An 11,289-nucleotide genomic window follows, 5' to 3' on the forward strand; every position below is an offset into this window, starting at 1 on the left:
ATTATCTCTCACCCCCGACTGGACAACTGGAATAGGACCACTTTCAAGACTCAATTTTGGCTCCCTTCTGTAGGTTTTGTATCTCTACTCCATAGGATATACTTGACTTTCCCCCAGGTGTGGTGAAGGAGACGTTTATTTCCTCTGTAATTCTTTCCTCCCACTCTACAACTGGGCGCCTCTTCAGCCAGCTTCTTGCCTTTAAATATTTTTATTTTCAGTATGAGTTAGGTTCTAGTCCTTATATTCCTCAAATGCTAGGGAATTTTGAATGGTTTTCTGAAGTAAAACGGTAGGAAAACCACTCACCTAACTGGTGTCTGGGGATAGATAGCCTACTCTATATTCCAGCCCTACTGTTAAAAGGAAGAAACTGAAGAGTATAGATGTAACATTTTCCAAAAATATTTATTCTATTCTATCAACCTCTCAATACATTTTTAGATTCCCATTGTACAGTTTGGAGGAGAATGACAAGCTGTGTCAGTCTATGTCTGACATACTAAAAAATCCATCCTGAAGACTCAGAAAAGCTTAATAGAACAAATGTATCTCTCATTTATGATTTATGTCTAACACCAATCAGCTGGAGACTCTGATCTACACATCTACTCCAAGACTCAAGCAGATAGAGATTTAACAACTTGGTGACTCTTTCATTTCAAAATGTGTCTGCAGATTCTCTACATCAGGAAAAGACATAAAGCACCCCAATTGCCTTAATCAGGAAGTGACAAATGTCTTTTTCTTCTGATCACAGTACATTGACAAGAACTACTCATACTCTGAGTATGACATATCTGAGTATGACGTATGAATATGATACATCTGAGATATGTGTCTTTTCAATGTGTAGGGAGGAAAATACTACCACAATCTCACCACAAAGACTAATAGCGGCCAAGCTGGTAGCCCATTGTGAGTCCAAACACCTATTTTAGAGTGTGCAGGGTTTTGACACCTATTATTCTCAGAGCAGAAGCATCATCCAAACTCCAGAAAAGAAAAGGCATATCCAAATTGCCATCATCACTTCTCTTACACTTTGGGGCCTTTATTAAGTAAAGCAAGGGTTACCTTAATACAAGCACTGCAATATTGCAATCCTCAATCTAATAACCAAGACAGCTACTAAGTGACTAATAGATGGGTGGTCTATATGGCATGGATATGGTGAACACAGAAATGATTCACATCCCAGGCAGGAAAGAGTGGGACAGCACAATATTTATCACACTACTCAGAATGGCATGCAATTTTAAACTTGTAAATTATTTATTTCTGGAATTCTTTATTCAGTATTTTGGACTTTCATGATTTCATGAAAAGTGAAACCACAAAGGGGAGCTATTGTATTTTTTTAAATGGCTGAAACCTTCCCAAATTTATTGAAAAATATTAACCTATAGATCTTGGACTCAATGAATTCCAAGTAGGATAAACTTTAGAGATTCACAATTAGACACTTCATAACCAAACTGTCAAAGATGAATACAAAAACAATTTTTAATGGAGCAAAGTAGGTGATTCATCATGTGCAAAAGATCTTTAATAAGATTGACAAGTGATTCCTTATCAACCAAGAGTTCTATTTCCAGCAAAATTATCCTTCAAAAATGATGGAGAAATTAAGATGTTCCAATATAAAACAAAACCAAGAAAATGTGTTACTACCAAACCCACCTTACAAGAAATACTAAAGGAGTTCTTCAGGTTGAAATAAAAGAACACAAGACAGCAACTTTACACATAGAGAAACATGAGGACCAATAAACTTAACTCCATAGAGAAACATGAAAACAACTTGAATACATATATTTTGTAACCCTTTTTTTTCTTATCTGATTTAAAATGTAATTTAAGTACTTATATTCTTCATGTCTCACTTCTCTGTTGTTCCTCTATCCCTTTCTTACTGCCTTTTCTTAGGTTAAACAGATATTTTTTAGTGTAAAATGTTAATTCACGTATCTTTTGTTAACCACATTTTTGAGGGGTTTCTTTGCTCTAAGAAACACAAAATAAATCTTTAACTTACTGCAATTTTATCATAATCAAATTCAGGTTAATATTGACTTGATTTTAACGAATACAGCAGTGTTCTAAAGTTGCAAATTTCCATCCCCTGCCTAAAATCGAGTCTGCCTCCTCTGGTGGCAGAACTGCAGGTTTTGAGGTCAATTACAAGCTATTAAAATTATAGTTATCACCAACTAAATTGTAGGGGAGAAGTATGAACCACCCCCCAGCTTCCCAGCAAATAGGCCACATACTACCATACTTTTACCTGATATTCTAAGAAAATTTCAACAATAAATTATTCTCAGTTTATTGTCTGTATATAGTCAACAAGAAATATTGGTTTTTCCAATATTGTCCAGTTTGGTTTTTTTGGGTTTTGGTTTTGATTTTTATTGGTGAGGAAAAGATGACCAGTCTTATCACAGTACCAGAAACAAGCCCCAGTGACACTCTTCATTTTCTAACTTATTTCTGCTCATCTTTAATCACGGCTGTCAAGTATTCATGCTTATTATGTAGTGGTGGGAAAAAGTCCACTCCAGAAGTGGAGCTGCCACATACCGCTTACCCTAAGATGTGAAGACTGCCCTGCCAAGGTCCCACCACTGCAAGTGGGTCTGCCCACTCTAGTCAAAGAAGAATTGTATGTTCCAGCCAAAGGCCTGAAGACTGGCCTACTCAGAGGCCAACACCACTGGAAACCCAGCCCCCTGACAATCAGAGCTGCCACACACCCACACATACCCTTTCAGGCCCTGAGAACTGACCTGCCTCGTGGCTCCTACTGCCAGAAAAGCAATGCCTCAACCTTAAAACACTCAACCTAGGCCACTGAGGCACTTGCAGACACCACTGACATTGCTTACAGTCAAAGAAATAAAATAAGACTACATTACTGAATCTACTATAAACCAAAGTCAAAATAACCTACTCAACTAACACCCATCTATAGGAAAAAGTATTTTCCTACAAAAGCTACTTTACAAACTTCAAAAAAATGAGTGTTCCAACATATGTGCAGATATCAACAAAGGGACACTAGAAATATGAAAAGGGATGAGGAAAACAATTCATAATCTAAATAAGAAATTCAACAAAGAGATAGATATTTTAAAAACAAAAAGAGACATTGGAAGTAAAAAATTCAATCAATGAAATAAAAAATACAATGGAGTGTTTCAACCATAGACTAGATTAAGCAGAAGAAAGAATTTGTGAATTTAAGACAAATCTTTTGAAATAACTCAGTCAGATGAAAGAAAGAAACAGAATTTTAAAAAGAAGAAAGCCTACATCATTTATGGAACATGATTAAGTGAAAATATGTTTGCCTTATGGGATTTGTAAAAGGAGAAGATATGAGGAAAGGCATAGAACACCTATTTAATAAAATAGTAGCTTAAAATTTCCAATGTCTTGGGAGATAGAAATGCATTCAAATCCAGGAAGCTAAAAGATTTCCAAGTAGATTCAACCCCAAAAGGTCCTCTCTGAGCCACATTATGGTCAAACTGTCAAAAGTCAAAGACAACCAGATAATTCTAAAAGCAGCAAGGCAAGTGTCAAGTCACATATAAGAGAATCCTCATCAATAATAGCAGATTTCTCAGCAGAAACCTTACAGGCCAGGAGTGAATGGAATGATATATTTAAAGTGCTGACAGATAAAAAACCTATCAGTCAAGAATACTATAACCAGCAAAGCTAATTTTCAAAAACACAAATGACACGGGGGTTGATCAACTAGACACAGGCAGGAAAAACTTCTTCCACCAACAGAAACTAAAATATCAAGTAAATCACCACACTTTGAACAGATCTCTTGAGAAAAACAGTGAAAGGCAGTAGAGAGACAACACAGAAACCAAAGTTAAAGAGGGAGGAAGCTGGGAAGCCTGTACAGATTGACTGAGTGCGAGGACTGGCTCTCAGTCTTAAACAGGTCCTAAGGGGTGAGTGAAGAAACTCCAGGGCACAACAATCCTGCCATGGACCTCTGGAATCCTGAATATCACAAGTCCTACACCCCCTCATACACATTTGAATTGGCAGGGGGAACTGCCCAGAGAGTAGGCACGAGCAGAGCTTGAACTCCCACAGAGCCCAGAAGATTTAACATGTGAGGCAGGTGCAGTAAAACACAATCATAGGAACCCATCCCCCGAGGCTCTCCATCTTGCTCTGAGTGACTCTAGTCTCTGCTAACTTCCTGGAAGGGATGCCTTACCCACAGAACTGCGGAAAATCTGATCTGCATTCCCCTCATGTGTCAGCTCCTCCCCAAGGCCCTTGCCTGGCTGCTCCTGCAAGAGGATGCACACAGCACAGCCTCCACTGACCTGTCTAATTAATTTGCCAACAACCTGGGAGCAGTTTAACTCCTCCAGCATAGGCAGAGCTTAATCCCAAGGAGCCAAAGAACAAAGATGCAGACCTGATCCCAACCTCACAGGAGCTGAGCACACTGCCCAAGGGAATTGAGCTGAGATCTGTTGTTTGAGCTAGATCAGGAGAGCAACCCCCATCTCAGAACATGAGGAAGAGTGAGGCATGGGTTCAAATACCAGTGCAGAAGCTAGGCATCCATACCTCTGCAAGTCTGGTCCAGAAAGAGTACAGCCTGTTGCCAACTGCAGCTTCTGCCTCAGGGAGCCTCATGGCCCACACCACTAGAAACAGCCCAGTGATCTGGGAAAACTAGCTGGTTAGACCTGCTCCCAGGGCAGATACTGGAGGCAGACTCAGTATGGGAGCACAAGCTGAGCAGTTCCCAGAGCCATCTACTGAGAGAAAGAAAGCTGGGCCACAATTGCCACACTAGCTACACACCTGCAGCACCACCACTCTGCGCAAGGAATCCTCTACTCTTGACCCACTGCATCACCAGACTATTGGCAGACATACCCCACAACATGCTCTGACTCTGCCAAGCACAAAGGACTAGCAGGTCCTCGGGTATTGTGGGTCTCCTGGTGACCTGAACATTGGCTTGGGCCAGCCCTAAGAGAAAGGAGAGTGTAGTCCTCAAGGGCACCTCTTGGGGCTAAGAAAATGTGGGTTCAACACCAGTGATTACAAGGATGTCCCACAAAGCCCATCCAGGAACAGATTGGTGAGGGAATTATCTCTTGCCTCCCCATCACCCCTTCCCAGGGAATTGTTGCAAACACAATAAAATACAAAAGAGGTGTGCAACTGAGTAAGAGCTTATCTGTTGGCTCTTACTCTTAATCACTGTCCACTCTATTGCAGTATGAATGACACCACCAAACAGAAATAAATTCCGTCAACACTTATGGCATGTGAAACCCAATACAGGGAACTAACCACAATTAAGGGAACTATACAGAAACTTGGTTCTTTCAAAGCACCCAGAAACAAAGCCAAGTGACTATATATAGTATACACCACAGTCAAACACTCAAGGGATAAAATAAAATGAAAACAAAAAGCCTCATCCAAATGGCAGCAACTTCAAAAAGATAAGGAAACATCAGTCCTCTGAGATGAAAAGGAATTAACAGAAGAACTCCAGCAATTCAAAGAGACAGTGTTTCCTTACCTCCCAAGGATCACACTAGTTCCCAAAAAATGGATCTTAAGCAGATTGAAATATCTGAAATGACAGACATAGAATTCAGAATCTAGGTGACAAGAAAGTTCAATGAGATTCAATAAAAAGTTGAAATGGAATTCAATGAAGCCAGTAAAGCAATCCAAAAGCTGAAAGATGGCATAGCCATTTTAGGAAAAAACCAAACTGAACTTCTGGAATTAAAAAATTTACTACAGGAATTTCAAAATACAGTTAGAAGTCATAGCAGCAGACTAGACCAAGCTGCAGAAGAATTTCAGAGCTCGAAGATTGGTCCTTGCAGTCAACCCAGTCAGACAAAAATATGGAAAAAAAAGTTTTTAATGAGCAAAACTTTAGAGAACTATGGGATTATATAAAGAGACCGAACCTATGCCCATTGGCATTCCTGAGAAAGAAGAAGAGAGAGTAAGCAAATTGGAAAAATACTTGAGAATATAGTCCACAAAAGTTGCCCCAATATCACTAGAGAGGTTGAGAAGAAAATTAAAGGGATTCTCTGAATCCTTGTACTATACAAGATGGCCTTCCCCAAGAAACAAAGTCATCAGACTTTCCAAGGTCAATGTGAAAGAAAAAAACCTTAAAGGCAACTAAAGAAAACAGTCATATTACTTATAAAGGGCAAAGGGAACCCCATCGGGCTAATAGCAGTCTTAGCGAAATATTACAAGACAGAGGAGATGGGGGGGCCTATTTTCAGCATCTTTAAATAAAAGAAATTCCAATCAAGAATTTTCATATTATCCCAAACTAAGCTTCATAAGTTAAAGAGTAATAAATCTTTTCCATACAAGCAAACAATAAGATAATTTATTACCACAAGATCAGCCTTAGGAGAGATTCATAAGAGAGTTCTAATCATGGAAACAAAAGAACAATACCTACTACCACAAAAACATACTTGAATACACAGCTCATAGACCATATAAAAGCAACTACACATTCAAGATTACAAAGCAACCAGCTAACAACATCATGACAGGATCAAAACCTTACATATCAATATTAACCTTGAGGGTAAATAGTCTAAACACCCCAATTAAAAGGCACAGAGTGGCAAATTGAATTAATAAATGAGACCCAATCCTCTGCTGTCTTCAAGAGACCTATCTCACATGTTACAGCACCCATATCCTCAAAGTAAGGGGAGACTTTATTTTGAGAGTATGGGTGTTGCAACATGTGAAAACAAAAAAACAAAAAAGAGCAGAGGTTGCTATTCTTATATCGGAAAAAAAAAATAAACCAACAACAGTAAAAATGGATAAAGAAGGGAAATTGCATAAGGATAAAGTGTTCAATTCTACAAGAAGACTTAAGTATCCCACATGTATATGCACCCAACAATGGAGCACTCAGATTAATAAAACAAGTACCTAGACGTATGAAAAGGTTTAGACAGCCACACAATATTGGTGGGGGACTTCAATACTCATCTGACAGCATAAGATAGATTGTTATAGCAATAAAGTTAAACTAAATATCTACACAACAATCCACCCAACAACCATAGAATATACATTCTTTTCATCTACTCATGGAACAATCTCTAAGATTGACCACATGCTCAGCCATAAAGCAAGTCTCAATAAATTCAAAAAAATCAAAATTATACCAAGCATACACTCAGACCACAGTAGAATAATAACAAAAATCAATACTAAGATGATCTGTAAAATCCACACAATTACATGGAAATTAAACAACTTGCTCCTGGATGACTTTTGGGTAAACAATGAAATTAAGGCAGAAATTTGAAAAATGTTTGAAATAAATGAAAACAGAGATACAATATTCTAACATCTCTGGGATGCAGTAAAAAAACAAAACAAAACAAAACAAAAAAACAGTGTTAAGAGGAAAGTTTACAGTACTAATCACCTAAATCAAAAGTTAGAAATATCAAATTAACAATCTAACATCACACCTAGGGGACTAGAACAAGAAAAACTAACCCCAAACATAATAGAAGAAAAGAAATACCTAAAATCAGAGCAGAAATGAAAAAAATTGAGACCCAAAAATTCATACAAATGGCTAACGAAACCTAAAGTTGGTTCTTTTAAAGGATAAAATAGGTTAATATATCACTAACTAGATGAACAAATAAAGAGAGAAGATCCAAATAAGCACTATCAGAAATGACAAGGGTGATGTTGCAACTGACCTCACAGAAATACAAAATATCCTCAGAGACTATTACGAATACCTCTGTGCATACAAACTAGAAAATCTAGAGGAAATGAATAATTTCCTGGAAACACACAACCTTCCAAGATTGAAAAAGGAAGAAATTGAAATCATGAATAAATTGTTAATTAGCTCCAAAATTGAATCAGTCATAAAAAACATACCAACCGGCCAGGAATGGTGGCTCATGCCTGTAATCCCAGCACTTCAGGAGTCTGAGACGGGTGGATCACAAGGTCAGGAGTTCGAGACCAGCCTGGCCAGTATGTTGAAACTCTATCTCTACTAAAAATACCAAAAATTAGCCAGCCATGGTGGTGCATGCCTGTAATCCCAACTATTCAGGAGGCTGAGGCAGGAGAATCACTTGAACCCAGGAGGTGGAGATTGCAATGAGCCAAGATTACACCACTGCACTCTATTCTGGGTGACAAAGTGAGACTCCATCTGAATCAATCAATCAATCAATCAATCAATCAAACACCAACCAAAAAATACCTGGATCAGATGGATTCACAGCCCAATTCTACCATATCTGCAAAGAGAAGCTGGTACCAATCCTACTGAAACCTAAAATACCTAATTCATTCTATGAAACCAACATCACTCTGATATCAAAATCTGGCAAAGATACAAAAAAGAAAATTACAAGCCAATATCTCTGATGAACACAGACATAAAAAATCCTTCAACAAAATACTAGCAAACTAAATCCAGCAGCACATCAAAAAGTTAATTCATCACAATCAAGTAGGTTTTATTCCTGGGATGCAAAGTTGGCTCAACATATGCAAATCAATATGTGACTCACTAAATAAACAGAAGTAAAAACAAAAACTATATCATCATCTCAATAGATACAGAAAAGCTTTAAATAAAAACCAACATACCTGAATAATAAAAATTCTCACCAAATTTAGCATACAAAGAAAATACCCAAAATAATTAGAGCCATCTATGACAAACCACAACCAACATTATACTGAATGGGCAAAAGCTGAAAGCATTCCCCTTGAGAACTGGACCAAGACAAGGATGCCCACTCTCAAAATTCCTATTCAAGGTAATACTGGGAGTTCTAGCAAGAGAAATTAGGCAAGAGAAAGAAATAAAAGTCATTCAAATAGAAAACGAGAAGTCAAACTATCTCTCTTCACTAATGTAATTCTGTACATAGACAACCCTAAAGGCTCTGCTAAACGTCTCCCAGAACTGATAAATGACTATAGTAAAGTTTCAGGATACAAAATCAATGTACAAAAATCAGTAGCATTTCTATATACCAATTGCGTTCAAGCTGAGATCCAAATAAAAAGTGCAGTCCCATTTACAATAGCCTGAAAATACCTATAAATATGTCTAACTAAGGAGTTAAAAGATCTCTACAAGAAGAACTATAAAATACTGCTAAAGGAAATCAGAAATGACACAACCAAATGGAAAAACATTCCATGCTCATGGATTGGAAGAATCAATGTCTGTGTTTATACTGCTATAAAGAACTGCCTGAGACTGGGTAATTTATAAAGGAAAGAGGTTTAATTGATTCACAGTTCAGCATGGCTGGGGAGGCCTCAGGAAACTTACAATCATAGTGGAAGGCAAAAGGGAAGCAAGGCACCTTCTTCACAAGGCAGCAGGAAGGAGAAGTGCTGAGTGAAGGGGGAAGAGTATCTTATAAAACCATCAGATCCCATGAGCATTTACTCACTATCATGAGACTAGCATGGATGAGCCACCTCCATGATTCAATTACCTCCACCCAGTCTCTCCCTTAATACATGGCGATTATGGAGATTATGAGGATTATAAGTCAAGATGAGATCTGGGTGGGCACACAAAGCCTAACCATATCAATCAATATCATTAAAATGGTCATACTGCTCAAAGCAATCTACAGATTCAGCCCTATTCCTATCACTACCAATGTCATTTTTCATAGACTTAGAAAAAAAAAATTATTCTTAAATTCATATGAACCAAAAAAGAGTTTATAGCCCAAAGAATCCTAAACAAAAAGAACAAAGTCAGAGCAACCCCATTACCCAACTTCAAGCTATACCACAAGGCTACAGTCACCAAAATAGCATGGTATTGGTACAAAACCAGACACACAGACGAATGAAACAGAATAGGGAACTCAGAAATAAAGCCATATACCTACAACAATCTGATCTTTGACAAAATTGACAAAAATAAGCAATGGGAAAAGGATTCCCTATTCAATAAATAGTGCTGTGATAACTGGTTATGCATGTATTGATGAAGGAAACTGAACCACTATGTATCACCATACACAAAAATCAACTCAAGATGAATTAAAAATTTAAATGTAAGACCTCAAACAATAGAAATTCTAGAGGAAAACCTAGGAAATACCCTTCTCAACATTGGTCTTGGCAAAGAATTTATGGCTAAGTCCTCAAAAGCAATTGCAACAAAAACAACAATTCACAAGTGGGACCTAATTAAACTAAAGAGTTTCTGCACAGTAAAAGAAACTATCAATAAATAGACAACCTACAGAATGGAATAAAATATTCACAAACTGTGCATCCAACAAATGTCTAATACACAGAACCTGTAAAAAACTTAAACAAATAAACTAGCAGAAAAAATAACATCATTGAAATATGAGCAAAGGACACAAACGTATACTTCTCAAAAGAAGACATACAAGCAACCAACAAATATATGAAAAAATGTTCCACATCACTAATTATCAGAGAAATGCAAATCAAGACCACAGTGAGATCTCATCTCACACCAGTCAGAATGACTATTACTAAACAGTCAAAAAATAACTGATGTTGGCCTGACTGCATTGAAAAAGGGAATACTTATATACTGCTGGTGGGAATGTCAATTAGTTCAGCCAGTGTGGAAAGCAGTTTGAAGATTTCTCAAAGATCTGAAAACAGAACTACCTTTTGACTCAGCAATCCTATTACTCAGTATATACCCAAAGGAAAATAAATCATTCCACCAAAAAGGCACATGCACCCATATGTTTACCACAGTGCTATTCATAATATCAAAGACATGGAATCAACTTAAGTTCTCATCAACAGTGGATTGGATAAAGAAAATGTGGGGCATATACACCATGGAATACTATATAGCCATAAAAAAGAATGAAATCATGTACTTTGCGGTAACATGGATACAGCTGGAGGCCATTTTCTTAAGTGACTGTGCACAGAAACATTAAACTAAATACCACATGTTCTCACTTATAAGTGGGGGCTAAACATTGGGTACACATGGATATAAAGATGAGAACAACAGACACTGGGGACTACAAGATGTAAAGTGAAGTCCAACTTGAAGAAATCAAAATGTGATACATGATATGAAAGGCAAATTCTTCAGTGAAAGAGATAGCATAAATAAAAAACAATCACAGCTTCTGGAAATCAAGGACACACTTAGAGAAATGCAAAATTCACTGGAATGTCTCAGCAACAAAATCAAACGAA

The sequence above is a fragment of the Papio anubis genome, chromosome 9 (genome assembly GCF_008728515.1).
Source record: "Papio anubis isolate 15944 chromosome 9, Panubis1.0, whole genome shotgun sequence".
Classification (NCBI taxonomy): domain Eukaryota; kingdom Metazoa; phylum Chordata; class Mammalia; order Primates; family Cercopithecidae; genus Papio; species Papio anubis.